This window comes from Ranitomeya imitator, chromosome 6, assembly GCF_032444005.1.
Source record: "Ranitomeya imitator isolate aRanImi1 chromosome 6, aRanImi1.pri, whole genome shotgun sequence".
In the NCBI taxonomy this organism is placed as follows: domain Eukaryota; kingdom Metazoa; phylum Chordata; class Amphibia; order Anura; family Dendrobatidae; genus Ranitomeya; species Ranitomeya imitator.
This window is the reverse complement of record NC_091287.1, coordinates 334,989,569-335,008,256: the sequence shown is the minus strand read 5'-3', so window position 1 is coordinate 335,008,256 and position 18,688 is coordinate 334,989,569.

The window sequence follows — 18,688 nt, the reverse complement described above, 5'->3', positions numbered from 1 at the left end:
AGAGATATAATCTCCTGATGAGATGGTGACAAGGACAGAGTGAAAGGGATGGTCTGGTGTGATATCTGTGAGGGCAATGTCAACCCATTTACCACTCGTAGAGTTACTGGTTGAGCTAGCATTACCAGGGGAATTGCATGATGTTGGGCGAAGGCAGAAGACATAAAATTGCCCTCCGCCCCAGAATCCACGCAGAGTTCTACTGAGTGAGTGAATGAGCCTATTGTAATTGTCCCCTTAAAGGACAATTTGGAGGCAAACGTCGCCGTGTCTAGTGTACCTCCACCTACTACCACTAGACGCTTATGTTTCCTCGACCGCTGTGAACATCTGGTGGTAAGATGTCCTGACTGCTGGCAAACATGGCAGACCTTGAGTGCAGGAGCAGTCCGGGACTTAGATCCCGCTTGTGACACTTCCATGGCTTCATGTGACTCAGGGACCAGGACCGGATATTCCAAAGGTTTGGCGAAGGTGGGAGCAAGCCGAAACCTCTGCCTACACTGGGCCCGCTCTAACCTCCACTCGTGATAATGGAGGTCAATACAGGTAGACACAGCTATTAACTCCTCCAGTGTGGCAGGAATCTCCCTTGAGGCCAGAGCATCCTTCATGTGGTTAGCCAGCCCCCTCCAAAATATAGGGATAAGGGCTTTATCCGACCACTCCAGCTCAGATGCTAGGGTGCGGAAGTGGACGGCAAAATGGCTGACCAAGGATGAGCTCTAAGTCAATTCCATCAGTTGGAGCGCTATATCATGGGTGACTCGAGGCCCTAAAAAGACCTGTTTCAGATTGCTCAAGAACAGCGGAGCACTCTGCACCACATGATCGCCACGCTCCCACAGCGGCGTAGCCCACTCCAATGCCCTGTCTGACAGGAGGTAAAGGCACAGATGATTGGCCTCGGGGAGACCAAAACATCTAACACCGCGGAGACACCATCACGTGTTTCTCAACGCAGTGATTCCAGAACACTGCCCCCATCCCTTATGGGAAATATGCAGATGCATGTAAAGAAGCTGCGGAGACACCAACACGTGTTTCTCGACGCAAGCAGTGAATAGCCAGGCCTTTCCCCGGGAAGGAACAACCAAGGGAAGGGCAGCATCCTATGAAGGAAAGCCACCTATGCCAAGCATGGTATCCATCCACACACAGCTGTTTCGGGGTTTTTGCCCCTCATCAGTGTGGAGTAGGAATCTGGCTATTAGGAGCAGTGCCTAGTAAAAAGGCTATAAAGGCACAGATGATTGGCCTCGGGGAGACCAAAACATCCAACACCGCGGAGACACCATCACGTGTTTCTCAACGCAGTGATTCCAGAACACTGCCCCCATCCCTTATGGGAAATATGCAGATGCATGTAAAGAAGCTGCGGAGACACCATCACGTGTTTCTCGACGCAAGCAGTGAATAGCCAGGCTTTTCCCCGGGAAGGAACAACCATGGGAAGGGCAGCATCCTATGAAGGAAAGCCACCTATGCCAAGCATGGTATCCATCCACAGACAGCTGTTTCGGGGTTTTTGCCCCTCATCAGTGTGGAGTAGGAATCTGGCTATTAGGAGCAGTGCCTAGTAAAAAGGCTATAAAGGCACAGATGATTGGCCTCGGGGAGACCAAAACATCCAACACCGCGGAGACACCATCACATGTTTCTCAACGCAGTGATTCCAGAACACTGCCCCCATCCCTTATGGGAAATATGCAGATGCATGTAAAGAAGCTGCGGAGACACCATCACGTGTTTCTCGACGCAAGCAGTGCTTAGCCAGGCCTTTCCCCGGGAAGGAACAACCACGGGAAGGGCAGCATCCTATGAAGGAAAGCCACCTATGCCAAGCATCGTATCCATCCACAGACAGCTGTTTCGGGGTTTTTGCCCCTCATCAGTGTGGAGTAGGAATCTGGCTATTAGGAGCAGTGCCTAGTAAAAAGGCTATAAAGGCACAGATGATTGGCCTCGGGGAGACCAAAACATCCAACACCGCGGAGACACATCACATGTTTCTCAACGCAGTGATTCCAGAACACTGCCCCCATCCCTTATGGGAAATATGCAGATGCATGTAAAGAAGCTGCGGAGACACCTGGATTGTAAAAAAAAATGAATGATTTTACCTGAATTGCTTGAGTAAATGATTTTTGTAAATAAACTTGCATTCGTTTCATTTTGTGTTTTTGCATTACATATTGCAACACCTTGAAAAATGGGCCTCCCTCCAAAATGGGCCCCGGGTCACCCACCTCTTAAATCCGGCCCTGGTGCTTAGTCCCGAGTCTTGCCGTATGGCTAAGAAGTAATGTTTTACAAGAAGTAGAATTTCCTAGAATTGTTTGTGGACTACATATATAGATTATACGAGAATAGGTAGGCTTTTTTATTTTATGGTGACAAACATTTGGAGCAAGAATTTTGATCAAGAGGGGGTTGTCCTATTAGTGGACAACTCTTCAATCTTGCTACTGCCATTTGAGTCCTATGGACCGAGATGTTGCTATTGTCCAGTGTTTACACCACTGATCCATGGGCAGAGCAGGACTTTGAACTGAAGCAGTTGGGATGTTGATATAATTATCTCCAAACAAAAAGGTTTACGGCATTTATGAAAATGACTATAACGTTGCTTCCACCTTCCATTAAAAATGTATTAATTTTTGTCAACAGCTCCAAAATTGACCTAAATTCCATAGTGTTTATACAACTTCTATTATGAGGTAGTCTCCCACATTGTAAAGAAAACATTTTGCTGATTGTACTGAAAACTACTTTTTATTAATCATCAAACATTTTCCTACTTAAGTCTAATTATGACCATTCTGCCTTCGCAATAGTGCTGTATCTTTCCAAATAATTCTGACATGTTTTAGTATTCTTTTTCCTAAAGTAATATGAAAATACATTCTAGTAAAGAACATCAGAATACTAACACTAAAGTATGTTTAGCTCCTGTTGTGTGAAGTCTTTTAATTTCAATTCCCTTGTCACAATTATATTATGCCTTCCAGCAGGGGGGAGCTAGAATAGGCAGATTAAAAAACAAACAGCCTATTTTTATTTAGCATGCTCATTTTGTAAATTTTTGGTTTAAAATATTATAGCGATGAGATAATGGTTTATAACATTTTGTTTTTCAGCTCTGACACCAGGAGGATTATTTACAGGGTTATTCTCATCATCATACATTTTTAAAATAGCAAAATACTAGAATAAAAGAAAAATGAGCAAATATCCTGCAGTAAGTAAATAGTAATAGTACAAGCAAATAACCTAGGGTATATAGCTGACACTGTTTTGAGCAAAAACGTGTGTAAGCCACTCTTCTGTGACAAGGTGTACCCAGGCAGGATGGTTGTATCTCTAATTTAAATAATCTCCAGTCGCCCTCAGTAGATACTGGCAGAGAAGAACCCAGGTCTGACTGTACCTGCCTGTTGGAAAGCAACATATAAATAAAATGCTCAGCTCAAAAAAGGGGGAGCCATACCCCTGTATATACAAAGAACAAAAAAACAATCCTCATCCATATGGCAGATAACCCTCCCCCTGCCCGTGGATGCATTCTTCAACCACATGACTAAACCTCTCTCCCTTCTTTGGTGGCAATTCTCACCACCTCTAAGCAATGGAACAAACTATAAGCTCAGGATGAAGATTTTTACATTCTCCTCTGTAGCTCTCTGAAGCCATTAGTTATTGGAGCGCCCCCCCATTAGGGCAATGGGGTACTCGGAGCCGGGCCCTTCGGTTCTCGTCAGGGATGTCACGGTGGCTGACCCGGTCCGTGGCCCTAGGGGAACGTCCGTTGTAAATAAGGAAAGGTCTTTAAAGGGATAGTGTTCATGACGCCACCTGTGGTATTTGGTCAGGATGACCGACGCTGCTTAGGGGTCCGCTGGGGAGATGTTATGGCAGCTAGATGGTATACCTTCCCACAGGTGAAGTATGTCCCCAGGGCTTCCCAGAGTGTAGATGATGGATGGTGTGAGGCGCAGTAAAGAACGAGGACACAAGGTTGCAGTCTCTTACCTTTACTGAAGGCTTCAGTGTCCACAGTCCAGAGCACCAGGTCACATGGCAGGCAGAGTTCGGCCGGTCCGAAGGCAAATCCAGAGTCCCCTTATCCAGGTGGAAATCAGTAGCCTTCCTCTAGCACCTGAGTGTTGTAGTTCCTCCCTGCTGAGCTTCTCGGTGAGGTCCTCACAACTATCGTAGATGTAATGTCTCTTTCTCTCTGTCCCCCTGATGGGTAGGATAGGACAAACCCCTATGACTGATGGCCTGAGGCTTTTTACAGGGACCCTACAATGCCCCAGCCCCCACAAGTTGCCACCGTACCTCCTGGGTATAAGGTCGGGCAGCCAACGTGGAATTAACTGTCCTGCCAGTCTCTGAAGTAAAGCATAGAGATCCTTACTCCCTCGGTGTTCTGGCTACCGGCTTCAGCGCTTCAGAAGGAAGCAGCCTGCTCCTGGCTGGTCTCCCTCTGATATTCCTCTCCTTTGCTATGACTTCATTTCTCACTCACTACAAGACAATTCCCTCTTGATGTCTCTTTCTTTGGATGCTGCCGCATGGGGGGCAGGCACAGCTCCGTGGACCCTCATCTTCCGCAGACCTCAGTCTGCATCTGGCTCTCTCTCACTCCAGCCAGCTTCAGCTTCAGTCTGCATCTGCCAAACTTTTTGTCCAGACCCCCAGTTTTACCTAATTGTGAGGAGTGCCCTAATAGATAGAAGCATGGCTCCCCCTGGTGGCCTGGAGTGTGAAGTGTGTTGTGTGGTTTGTGATACTTGGTAAGGTGATCTCCTTTATTGCCTTCAGATGTAACATCACTCCCCCTGGTGGAAGAACAACATTACTGCAATGACCAGGACTCTGGGGCGCTGCATTAACACACTTTAAAGAAAATCTGCCACCAGTTCTTTTGCTACCCCATCTGAGAGCAACTTGATGTAGGAGAAGAGACTCTGATTCCAGGGATGGATTTTATTGTGCTGCTTTCTGCAGTTTTGATAAAACCCCTGTTTGATCTGCTGCAAATCTACCAGTTATCTGAATGTTGAGCTCTGTATAACCCCACCCATATCTCTGTTTGGCAGCTTTTTGTGTACACTGTGCATAGGCAGAGAGCTGCCAATCAGTGGAGGGGGCGGGGTATAAAGAACACATTGATATGGAGGACTCTATGGCAGCATCTTTACTAATCCTCCAGTGATGATCTTCTTCTCCTGTTGATGAAAGAATGAATTCATGAAACCGAAAGCAAACAGTCTAGTAATTAATACATTGCTGGAATCAGGGTCTCCGCCTCTACATTATGCTGTTCTCAGAAAAGATGGCAAAAACCTGTGAACGATTCTTAATAGTTAGTGCTGCACCACTTAGTTACATAGTTACAGACATTGTTATCAATGCTTACCTGTGCACATGTAACACCCCTTTAAGGCTAATTTCACACTTGTGTTTTTCAGCTTCTGTCACAATTCGTCTATTTTTGAGAATGCAGGATCCTTGCAAAAAAATTTGCAGGATCCTGCATTTTCCCATAGACTTGTATTAGTGACGGATTGTGACGGATGGCCATCCGTTTCATTCGTCGTGCACTGGATCCGTCGGAAAATAGTGGTCCGTCGAGTGGAAAAAACGTTCATAGGAACGTTTTTTCTGCACGTCGGAAAATCGGTCAGCGACGCATCCTGCGCTGCCCGTCGTCGGCTATAATGGAAGCCTATGGGCGCAGGATGCGTCGCTGACCGTCACACACAGGAATCCAGCATCTCTCTCTCTTTCCCCCCCTGGACATTTAATTCCCAGAAATATCTCCATTCAAATTGTAAACGACGCATCCGTCATTACACTGAATCCGTCACACACGTTTTTCGCTATTTTCATAATGTCTGTCGATACAACATTTTGCTGCACAACGAGGTACTGCAGCCGCCTCTGTGGACAGGGTTTCCGGTTCCCCCTCAATATGACACAGTGACTCCACCTGAATTTTGCTGGGAGCTCTAGAGGAATGCAAGAGGGTCTTCCTCTTCTGCTAGGGGTCGCCTTGGGAGCTACGCTCTGTACACACTCACAATAGATCACTTTAAAACAGCCTAACAGGTGTATTGTACAAGGGCTAAATGGTGTAAAAGGCAGGGGGCGTAACAAGGAACCGCAAAAAGTTGATATGACACAAACACAGCAGATTTGGGAGACTATTAAAGGTAAAGGATGGACTTTGTGATAGCATAGGGCTATTCATCAGGAGTACAACAGTACAGCGTTCTCCAATTCTTCCTATGCTGCTGGCCAACAGTTTCGGATGGGGGCGTGGCTCAGGTGATGTAGGGAACAAGATGTGTGAGCTCCTGAGGTAACCCTCTAAAGGTACCGTCACACTTAGCGACGCTGCAGCGATACCGACAACGATCCGGATCGCTGCAGCGTCGCTGTTTGGTCGCTGGAGAGCTGTCACACAGACAGCTCTCCAGCGACCAACGATCCCGAGGTCCCCGGTAACCAGGGTAAACATCGGGTAACTAAGCGCAGGGCCGCGCTTAGGAACCCGATGTTTACCCTGGTTACCAGCGTAAAAAAACAAACAGTACATACTTACATTCAGCTGTCTGTCCCTTGCCGTCTGGTTCCTGCACTGACTGCTGGCCGTAAAGTGAAAGTGAAAGCAGAGCACAGCAGTGAGTCACACAGCGGTGACTCACCGCTGTGGCTGTGCTCTGCTTTCACTTTACGGCCAGCAGTCAGTGCAGGAACCAGACGGCAAGGGACAGACAGCTGAATGTAAGTATGTACTGTTTGTTTTTTTACGCTGGTAACCAGGGTAAACATCGGGTTACTAAGCGCGGCCCTGCGCTTAGTTACCCGATGTTTACCCTGGTTACCAGTGAAGACATCGCTGAATCGGTGTCACACACGCCGATTCAGCGATGTCTACGGGGAGTCCAGCGACGAAATAAAGTTCTGGACTTTCTTCCCCGACCAGCGATCTCCCAGCAGGGGCCTGATCGCTGCTGCCTGTCACACTGGACGATATCGCTAGCGAGGACGCTGCAACGTCACGGATCGCTAGCGATATAGTCTAGTGTGACGGTACCTTAACACTAGAAGTCCCAGAGATGGGTCATTTGACATTTCTACCTTTGAAACCCAGAGAAGGGTCAAATGACCTAAAGGATTTTATCTATAGCTTATCTTATCTCTATTCACTGTCTTTTGTTCTATAATTAAGGCCATTACTGTTGCACCACAGGAGGTTGTTTGCTGTTTTCCATCCAGTTTACCCATGTAGTTTCAAGTTTCAAGTTAGTTCTGTTCAGTTTATTGTATTTGATAATATAAAGACTATACATATTGTATTTAGTTTAGTATTATTTGAGCAAAAAAGCGCTGAAACAATGAATCATTTTTTATATATTTTAAATAGAGAATTAGAAATTTTAGAGCAAGGTAAGGCTGTGAGTAATGACCAGAAGCATTTGTGTCTAAGGCTATGTGCACACTTTGCGGATTCCACTGCGGATTTTTCCGCAGCGGAATTTCAAAAATCCGCAGTGAAAACCCGTTGCGGTTTTTACTGTGGATTTATCGCGTTTTTTACTGCGGTTTCTTCTGCGGATTTTCATCTGCAGTTTCCTATTGGAGCAGGTGAAAATCCGCAGAAAAGAAGTGACATGCTGCGGAATGTAATCCGCAGCGTTTCTGCGCGGATTTTTCTGCAGCATGTGCACAGTGTTTTTTGTTTCCCATAAGTTTACATTGTACTGTAAACTCAGGGGAAACTGCTGCGGATCCGCAGCGGTCAAAGGTACCGTTACATGTTACGATCTCGTCGACGATATAGTTAGAAATGTCACGTGATCACATCGTTCGTGCAATCAGTTTCACATTGTCCAAGAGGCGTCACATGCAACTATCTTGTTAACGATGTAAATTTTGGCTCCGCGTTAGCCTCATTGCAAACGTTTGCAGAACGATTTTTCACAATGGCAGGAATAGGAGAATTTAGACTGACATCGTTCATCTCAGCGTTACACTGAACGATGCTGCACATCTTCTGACACATAATTGGATGAGGATCGTCAGATTTGAGATCCTGACCTCAAATCTGCGATCAGCGATCCAACGATGTGTTCGTCCGATATCTTCACGTTACACGCAACGATGTGAAAACGACATCGCATGAACGACGTGATCACGTGACGTTTTCAAACGATATCGTCAACGAGATCGTAACGTGTAACTGTACCTTTAGGCCTCAATCACACTAGCGAAAAAAAAATCGCAGCATGTTCATTCTTGTGCAAATTTGGCGTGAAAAAAATTCGCACAAGGGGACTGAAATTTTAGTGTGAAAAATATACAAAAGAACAACTGTTATTTGTTTCGATACTTTTTATTTTTTTTTAAACACCAATAAGATTTTTTTTTCACTAAAGGGTTATTTCACACCAACATCAAACAAATAGTCACATTTTCAAGATGAGCAGTGTATAAGTGGCATGGCCAAACAAATGCGATAAAACAGTGAACAAGAAAACAATATAATCAAATTATACAACAGGGAGGGATGTTGGTGGAGGAGTGGGAAGAGGGGAGGGGGGAAAGGGTAAAGGATGCTTTTTATTTTTGTTATAAAAATGTTAAAAAAAATACAAGGAATAAAACAATTCCACACATATTTTCCATAGGCTGCAGTGGGGGGCTGTGTGTGTGTGTGTGTGAGTGGCATGTCCTTGTGTGACTAACATTTCAGCACTCACTCAGCAGTCTGTCTGCACTGTAGGAACATACCTGGCACTGCCTGGGTATGTCCCTGGTACATTTGCCACACGTGTATTTGTAGCAGTCAACACATCTCTCAGTTGCACAATTGTTCGTGCATCGATGGTTGACCTGACACTTCAACCTTTTGCCAGGGCTGGGTGTGGAAGGAAGTTGCCAAAGGAGTTTCTCCTTGCGTGCCTTCTTTTCAGTCACATGACGGCCACCTAACTCTTTTGCAAGCTCAACCAGGAAGTCCACCCGTCTCTCCCGCACCCCAGTGCATGCCTGATAAAGAACATGAGCATTGAGTGCTGCCATGTCAATCATGTTGTAGAACACGGCGACTGGCCATCTCCGTGTTCCTGCACGCACGCTGTACTCCCGCACCATTTGGTCCATTACATCCACACCGCACTTTGTGTGGTTGTATTGTGTGACCGTGTTTGGCTTCCTTTTGTTGGTATCCTCAGTCTCAACCACGCTGTGCATGCTGCTGAGAATGTAGACGGCCTTCTTTCGTTTGGGTGCATACACTGTCAGTGTGGCACCAGTGGTTGAAAACACCTGAGTGGTGAATTCAGTGCGGTCCATCTGTCTAGCGGATTGAGGAATTTCCCGGCGACTCTTGTTGACTGTGCCGAGGATAGTGGTTTCCCGGCTAAGCAGTCGTTGTGCAAGTGACAATGATGTAAAGAAATTGTCCGTGGTTACAGTTCTGCCCTTGTCCATGAATGGTTCCATCAGCCTCATCACTACAGTTTCGGACAGTCTCTCCCCGCTGGGACGACTGGGGTCCTTGCCAAGATGTGGGAGGACATTACAGATGTACTTTGATTTCAAGTCGCAAGCCACCCAAAACTTGATGCCAAACTTGTCTGGTTTTGTTGCAATGTATTGCAGAAAACAGCAGCGAGTCTTTGACGGGAAAAGCTGTTCATCAATAGTGATGTGTCGACCAGGGTAGTAGGATGCGATGCAGTTGGTGACAAACGATCTCCACACATCGGAGATTGCAGCAAACTTATCGGTCTCCACTCGCTCACTGCGCATGAACATGTCATCAAAGCGTAGGTGTTGCATGATGTCTTGAAAGCAGTTTCGGGTCATAGTGGCAATGATCCTTGGGTTTCCCAGGTTTGCTGACCAGCTGTCACGTAGTGATGGAACCTTGGTCACCCCCACAAGATAATGACTGAAATAAATGCCATTAGTTCCGGGAGACCTATGAACCAATCCACCTGCTCCGTGTGACGTGCATGTTGAGTAGTCCATTCTTCAATACTACGAAGCATGTCAAGACTGATAAAACAGAGGAAGCTCTGAAGGCGACTCTGGACACTTCGTCTGGCCTTAGCACTTGGCTCTCCATCTGTAGGGTACGGTTCTATTGGGGTCAAATGGAGATGTTTCCCCACTTATACTTCATGCCACACTGTGCCATCTTTTGCGGTCTCTGTCGGCTCACTCGCCAACCGAGCTCTCTTTTTTGGTAGAGGCGGAGTCTCCTCATCTGAAGTGAGAGGAACTGTCAGCGCTGGACTGAGGTGAATATGAAATTCTTTATTTTTAGGCTTTTCTCTTTCCTCCGTGGTCCGTGCACACGGAAGTCACCGACCCTTATCTGCACCAACACCTGCAAAACATAGGATCCAAATGAACAGGCAAAAAAGGGAGTGTGAAGCCAGCCTAACCTGAAGACAGCTCAGAGTCCGAATCCGGTTGAAGGACTATGTCTTCTCCATCTGAGTCAGAAGGGTTTGTGTTGCTCAGAATCAGTTCCAATGCCTCTTCAATGGTGTGCCTTCTCTCCATTTTCTTTCCTGTGAACAAAATAGGTTTCTCCCCCACAGCACATAAAGCTGCATGCAAATTTTCTAATGCAATGCAGCTGGGGGGGTGGGCAGACACTCAGGAGCAGCTCACATTCTCACAAGCAACCCCCACACTCAGGAATAGCTTGCATTCTTCTGTTTACACACTCTTATCTTAGATAATCCCCCCTGCAGATTCCTCAGGCAAGAGCACATTTACAAATAAAAGGATGCTAATTAAGGTGTCAATATGGACTGAGGGTCATTTGACCCTCTCTCAGGACTTCAGGGGGGATCTTGAAATTCCCGGGACTTCTAGTGCTAAAGCAACATATAATGCGACTTTTTTGAAAATGTTTGCTTCCATTCATATTTACTTTTATTCAGAAATTTATTGTGCACATTTTGAGACATTATTTGCCTTAATCGGATAATTCTAGGATTGTTTATCCTGTTTTGAAGATGACAGACTTAAAATGGCATCATTAAACGGCTTGTCCCTATAAGTGACTAATTTTCTGAGATAAAATAAACTACAGGACTACAAGTTTTCCTTTTAAACATGGTGTTTTTTTAAATACATTTGTGTGGGTTTATGACATTTTTAAAACAATTCTTGCTTTAAGTGCCTTTTTTCTGGTTTACCTGTTTTACCTGGTGTCTGTGAGGTCGCTGTGATTACCTCAGTAACTTCTGTTGCTCTGCTGAAGACATTGTGTTAATTTCTATTAATAACACCACCAGAGCTTTTTTTTTTTTGGTGGGGGGGTTGCCCCTGGCCATCTGGGGGGTTTTACCCTTTTTTGGATCAAATTTGTACCAGGCACATCATCTTTGAGGGCCCTGTCATGGCCTGTCTTAAGCGCTGGTGGTCCGGCATTTATTTCCTTCATTGACGTCACCGCTAATCGGGCGGTGTGACAGACTACCAAGTAACACCTCCCTAGACCTTCCTTAGGTGTGCCCCTACCCAACCGGGGTTTTTTCACCCCCTTTTGACTACGTTTGGACCTGGCACACCAAGGAAGAGGATTCTGTCAGGGTCCGCTCCAGGCGCCATCTTCCTTCATATGAGTGACGTTACAACTAATCGGGCGGTGTCACAAACTACAACGGAACACCTCCCTGGACCTTCCTTGGGTGTGCCCCCACCCTACCGGGGGGGTTTGCCCCTTTTAACTGTATTTGCACCTAGCACACCGGGGTGAAGCTTCGACCATGGACCGCTCCAGGCACCATCTTCCTCCCCTTCAGTGATGTCATCGCTGCTTGCGATATTCTAGTAAGTGCTCAAATTGCTTCAGAACCACTTCAGAAGACTTCCTTGGGGTTGCCCCTTGTGAATCGGGGGGGTCTGGGATCTATTTTACTTCTGTTTTCGTTGGGCACACCGCCTTGGAAGATCCTGTCAAGGACCGTTGTTTCCATCTACTGGAGGCTGCAGAAGATTACAGCTGCTCTGTCTTTGCATAATATTGATTGATTGCTTGCTTGGTTTCATTGAGGGTGGGGAAGGGGTGGGTATTTTTATTGCCTGAACAGGTCTTTTTGGCACATTTCTTTTTAGCAGTTACTTTTAATAAAGTGGGTGTTAGGGCTAGCGGAACGCACCAAATAATAAGACTGATAGTGTACGGTGCGTTCGTAGCCCGGGGTCCACCGTGCAGAGATGGAACCTGCTGCTGAGTAATGACGGACTATATGGCGGTACTCATAAGTATACTCGCGTGGGTTAAACTTCACCCAACGTGAAGGAAGCGATCCTGTTGCGTCACAGGGTCGCGGTACCGCACATAGAAGGCGAGCAAGCAGTCAGCGAACTTAACCCCAACTAGGATTGAAGTCCGATTAGACCCTTGCTGGCACAACACCGCAACAGAGTGTGTTAGGCAACTCTTATAATTAGAGCACCGAAGTGCGAACTGTGCCGTGCTGGCAGGCACCACTAAGCACCCAGACGTGGGTCAGGAAGCGCACTGCTGGCGCGTGGCGCCGCACTGGCGGTCACAGCAATAGACGCTGATACGTGTGTGACACGTAGAGTGATTTGTCGGGCGCTAGATAGCAGCCATACTCCATATGCGAACAGTCATACAATAGGGTAGGGGTATTTAATGAACGACTTGCACTCACAACAAACACACGTATTCAATTGTACACTAGCGCATGGCCGTGCGGTCATGCGCAGTTTATATAATTGCAGGACAGGAAGTGGCCACAGAAACTTTGCCCTTCCAAGACCTGCCAAGAGGACCAATGGAATGCGCTGCAGAGCCAGAGCACATGACCCTCGATCTCCAACGGGAGATCTTACTCTGGGCATGCTCAGTGTGCGCAAACAAGGACTTAGTCCCAGTGAAGTCCGCTCGCCGCTGACCAGCACTGACTTTAATGGCAGGAGCTGAAGAAGCAGCAGTAACTCTCTGTACAGAGTGAGAGCGAGCAAGACACTGGGAGCGACGTCCCTGCTGAGCAGACTCCACTGCGGCTGGAGGAGAATGGGAGACCGCAGCGGAGACGGATCGAGATTCCCCCTGTGCAGCAGAGGAAACTTGACTCCTAACATAACCCCCCCCCCCCCTAGGGCCCCGCCCTCCTTGGGCCTCGCTACGCTCGAAGGCAACAATGAGCTGTGGGGCCCGAATGTTTTCAGCAAGCTCCCAAGACCTGTCCTCTGGACCATAACCCTTCCAATCCACCAAATAAAACTTTTTGCCGCGTACCACCTTGCACCCCAAAATAGCGTTCACCTCGTAATCGTCCGTAGACGAACCCGATGTCCCGGCAGATGACTCGGAAAACCAGGACATGTATACGGGTTTCAAGAGGGACACATGAAAGGTGTCGGTGATACCCAAGCGTGGAGGAAGAGCCAGGCGGTAGACCACAGGATTAACCTGTTCGAGAACCTTGAAGGGACCCAAGTAGCGAGGAGCAAACTTAGTGGACTCAACTCGCAGCCTGATGTTACGGGCGGAGAGCCACACCAAGTCGCCAGGGGCAAAAGTCGGAGCGGGGCGCCGATGAACATCGGCGGAGGACCTCATTCTCTCCTTGGAGGCCCGAATGGCATCCTGCGTGCGATCCCAAATGTCCCGTGCCTCCACAGCCCAGTCTGCCACCCTGGGATCAGCGGAAGACACAGGCATGGGCACAGGAACACGCGGATGCTGGCCGTAATTTAAGAGGAATGGAGTCTGACCGGTAGAGTTGGCTACGGCATTGTTAAGTGCAAACTCTGCCCACGGTAGCAAGGATGCCCAGTCATCCTGTCTGGCAGAAACAAAATGTCGCAGATATGTGACCAAGGTCTGGTTGGCCCTTTCTACCAACCCATTCGTCTCGGGATGATATGCCGAAGAGAGATTTAACTCAATACTGAGTAGACGACATAGCTCCCTCCAGAATCGAGACGCAAACTGGGGACCCCGGTCACTAACAATTTTGTCTGGCATACCGTGTAAGCAAAAGATATGCTTGATAAACAAGACAGCCAACGCCCGTGCAGATGGTAGCCGTGGAAGAGGCACCAAATGCACCATTTTGGAAAAATGATTGGTGATCACCCAGATAATGGTGCAATTACGAGACTTGGGTAAGCCAACCACAAAGTCCATCCCGACCATCTCCCAGGGCCTGTCAGCCACGGGCAGAGGATAAAGCAACCCAGCTGGCCGTTGCCGAGGAGTCTTGTTCCTGGCGCAAGAGACACACGCCCGAACGTACTCCGCGACATCACGAGCCATATGCGGCCACCAGTATGTCCTCGCCAGTAACTCTGATGTCCTTTTAGTACCAAAATGTCCACCCACCCTGGACGAGTGCGCCCAAGAGAGAACCTCCGGTCGCAAACTAGATGGAACAAAAGTCTTGCCCGGGGGCACAGACTCCAGCGAAACCGGGGCCACGGTTCTCAAACTCTCGGTGGGGACAATAAGCCGAGGCTCCTCCTCCTCCGCAGATGACACAACGGAGCGAGAGAGAGCATCAGCCCGAATGTTCTTCTCCCCAGAAAGGAAATGGAGGGTGAAATGAAATCGGGAGAAGAACAAGGACCATCTGGCCTGGCGAGAATTCAACCGCTGAGCTGTCTGCAGATACACCAAATTTTTGTGATCTGTGAAGACTTGGAAGGGAAAACGTGCTCCCTCCAAGAGATGTCTCCACTCCGAGAAAGCCAAATTCATGGCTAGCAACTCCCTGTCCCCGATGGAATAATTCCTCTCTGCTGGTGCGAAGGTCTTGGAGAAAAAGAAGCAAGGATGCTTCCGACCTTGAGCATCCTTTTGGAAGAGGACTGCTCCAGCACCAACAGAAGAGGCATCCACCTCCATGATAAATGGCTTATCAACATCGGGGCGATGAAGAATGGGAGCGCTAGCGAAGTGTGACTTTATAGAGATAAAAGCCTTGGAGACCTCCTCAGACCACAATTTGGGATTCGCCCCCTTCTTGGTGAGGGCAACCAAGGGAGCTACCAAAGTTGAGAAATGCGGGATGAACTGGTGATAATAATTGATGAACCCCATAAAGCGCTGCACCGCTTTAAGAGAATGGGGTTCCTGCCAGTCCATCACAGCCTGTAGTTTGGCAGGATCCATAGCCAATCCCTGGGCTGAGATGATGTAGCCTAGGAAAGGTAAGGACTCCTGCTCAAACATACACTTCTCCAACTTGGCATAGAGGGAGTTTGCCCGTAGGAGGTCGAAGACTTTGCAAACATCTCTCCGGTGGGAGTCAATATCTGGAGAGTAGATGAGAATATCATCCAGATAGACTACGACCGAGGTGGAAAGCATATCCCGGAAGATATCGTTCACAAAGTCTTGGAAAACGGCTGGGGCATTACAGAGCCCAAAGGGCATCACCAGATATTCATAGTGCCCATCCCTGGTGTTAAAAGCCATCTTCCATTCGTCCCCCTCACGGATGCGAATCAGGGTGTAAGCACCCCGCAGATCTAATTTAGTAAATACCCTTGCTCCCCGAAGCCTATCGAACAGTTCAGATATCAAAGGCAAAGGGTATTTATTCTTAACGGTGATGGAGTTAAGACCCCTGTAGTCTATGCATGGATGCAATTCCCCACTCTTCTTCTGCACGAAGAAGAACCCTGCCCCAGCAGGTGACACTGACTTCCTGATGAACCCTCTTGCCAGATTTTCCTGGATGTACTGTGACATTGCCTCCGTCTCCGGGAGAGATAACGGATAGACTCGACCCCGGGGAGGCTCAGCACCAGGCAAGAGGTCAATAGGACAGTCATAGGGGCGATGGGGCGGAAGGGTCTCCGCTGCCTTTTTGGAGAATACGTCTGCATACGACCAATACTGCTTGGGGAGAGAGGAAAGATCTGCGGGTACCTCAGTTGTAGCTACCTGAACGCACTCCCTCTGACATCTACCCCCACAAGATTCACCCCATCCCAGAATTCTGCCTGAGGACCACTCGATATGAGGAGAGTGGTACCGTAGCCAAGGTATTCCCAACAGGACTTCATCAATTCCCTCTGGAATGACGAGCAGGGAAATAATCTCCTGATGAGATGGCGACATGGACAGAGTAAAAGGGATGGTCTGGTGAGTTATCTGTGAGGGCAGAGTCGACCCATTCACCACTCGTACCGTTACAGGTTGAGCTAGCATAACCAGAGGTATTGCGTGGCGTTGGGCGAAGGCAGAAGACATAAAATTGCCCTCCGCCCCAGAATCCACGCAGAGCTCTACCGAGTGGGAGAATGAGCCTATAGTAATTGTCCCCTTAAAGGACAATTTAGAGGCAAACGTCGCCGTGTCTAGTGTACCTCCACCTACGACCACTAGACGCTGACGTTTCCTCAACCGCTGAGGACATCTGGTGGCTAAATGTCCAGACTGCTGGCAAACATGACAGACCCTGAGTGCACAAGCGGTCCGGGACTTAGGTCCCGCTTGTGACACTTCCCTGGCCTCATGTGACTCAGGAACCAGGACCGGAGATTCCAGAGGTTTGGCGAAAGTAGGAGCCAGCCGAAACCTCTGCCTACACTGGGCTCGCTCTAACCTCCGCTCGTTAAAACGGAGGTCAATTCGAGTGGAGACTGTTATTAACTCCTCCAGTGTGGCAGGAATCTCCCTAGTGGCCAGAGCGTCCTTTACATGGTCAGCCAAGCTCCTCCAAAATATGGGGATAAGAGCTTTATCCGACCATTCCAGCTCAGATGCTAAAGTAAATTGGACGGCAAAATGACTGACCAAGGACTCACCCTGAGTTAATGCCAGCAGTTGGAGCGCAGTGTCATGGGTGACTTGAGGTCCTAAAAAGACCTGTTTTAAAGTGCTCAAAAACAGAGGAGCACTCTGCACCACATGATCGCCACGCTCCCACAGCGGCGTAGCCCATTCCAACGCCCTGTCCGACAATAGAGACACAATAAATCCCACCTTAGCCCGCTCTGTGGGGAAACGTGCAGCCAGAAGCTCGAGATGAATAGAGCACTGACTCACGAATCCCCTACAAAATTTGCTATTACCAGAAAATTTTTCTGGCAGCGGGAGGCGAGAAAATGTCGGAACTGGGGTGGCAATGGACAAAGTTGCTGCAGCCACGCTGGCAGCCTGTACAGCAACTGCGGTAACATCCACAGCTGAGGTTGCGCTCTCGAGAGCCGCCAACCTACCCTCCAGCTGCTGTATATACCGCAGGGATTGCTGTTTGTCCGTCATCACTAGCCAGACCCTGGCGCTAGTGTAATGTTAGGGCTAGCGGAACGCACCAAATAATAAGACTGATAGTGTACGGTGCGTTCGTAGCCCGGGGTCCACCGTGCAGAGATGGAACCTGCTGCTGAGTAATGACGGACTATATGGCGGTACTCATAAGTATACTCGCGTGGGTTAAACTTCACCCAACGTGAAGGAAGCGATCCTGTTGCGTCACAGGGTCGCGGTACCGCACATAGAAGGCGAGCAAGCAGTCAGCGAACTTTACCCCAACTAGGATTGAAGTCCGATTAGACCCTTGCTGGCACAACACCGCAACAGAGTGTGTTAGGCAACTCTTATAATTAGAGCACCGAAGTGCGAACTGTGCCGTGCTGGCAGGCACCACTAAGCACCCAGACGTGGGTCAGGAAGCGCACTGCTGGTGCGTGGCGCCGCACTGGCGGTCACGGCAATAGACGCTGATACGTGTGTGACACGTAGAGTGATTTGTCGGGCGCTAGATAGCAGCCATACTCCATACGCGAACAGTCATACAATAGGGTAGGGGTATTTAATGAACGACTTGCACTCACAACAAACACACGTATTCAATTGTACACTAGCGCATGGCCGTGCGGTCATGCGCAGTTTATATAATTGCAGGACAGGAAGTGGCCACAGAAACTTTGCCCTTCCAAGACCTGCCAAGAGGACCAATGGAATGCGCTGCAGAGCCAGAGCACATGACCCTCGATCTCCAACGGGAGATCTTACTCTGGGCATGCTCAGTGTGCGCAAACAAGGACTTAGTCCCAGGGAAGTCCGCTCGCCGCTGACCAGCAGTGACTTTAATGGCAGGAGCTGAAGAAGCAGCAGTAACTCTCTGTACAGAGTGAGAGCGAGCAAGACACTGGGAGCGACGTCCCTGCTGAGCAGACTCCACTGCGGCTGGAGGAGAATGGGAGACCGCAGCGGAGACGGATCGAGATTCCCCCTGTGCAGCAGAGGAAACTCGACTCCTAACAGTGGGAGTTGGTTGTGATTAATATAATAATTATAAAATATATATAAAATAATAGAATAACTGAATATATTAAATACAATACAGATCAAATTAATACACATAAATAATTAATAATAATTATATAAAGCTTATAGCAAATTTGTATTGTATATTTATATATCTGCCTATTTACATATTAGGTATTGCTTTGCTTTGGTTGGCACTTGCTCCCTCGGTCCTCCTTTTGGAGGTAGGGCTGTAATTGCCTAGTCAATTGGAACTCATCTGAGCACATTGTGGTGGGACCTTGTCTTACCTTCAATCACTTTTTTATAATACCGCTGGACACCATGAGTCATCTCACCTCTAAATTGCCTATGGCTAAATCTTCTGGTTCTTCTAGAGCTCAAAAA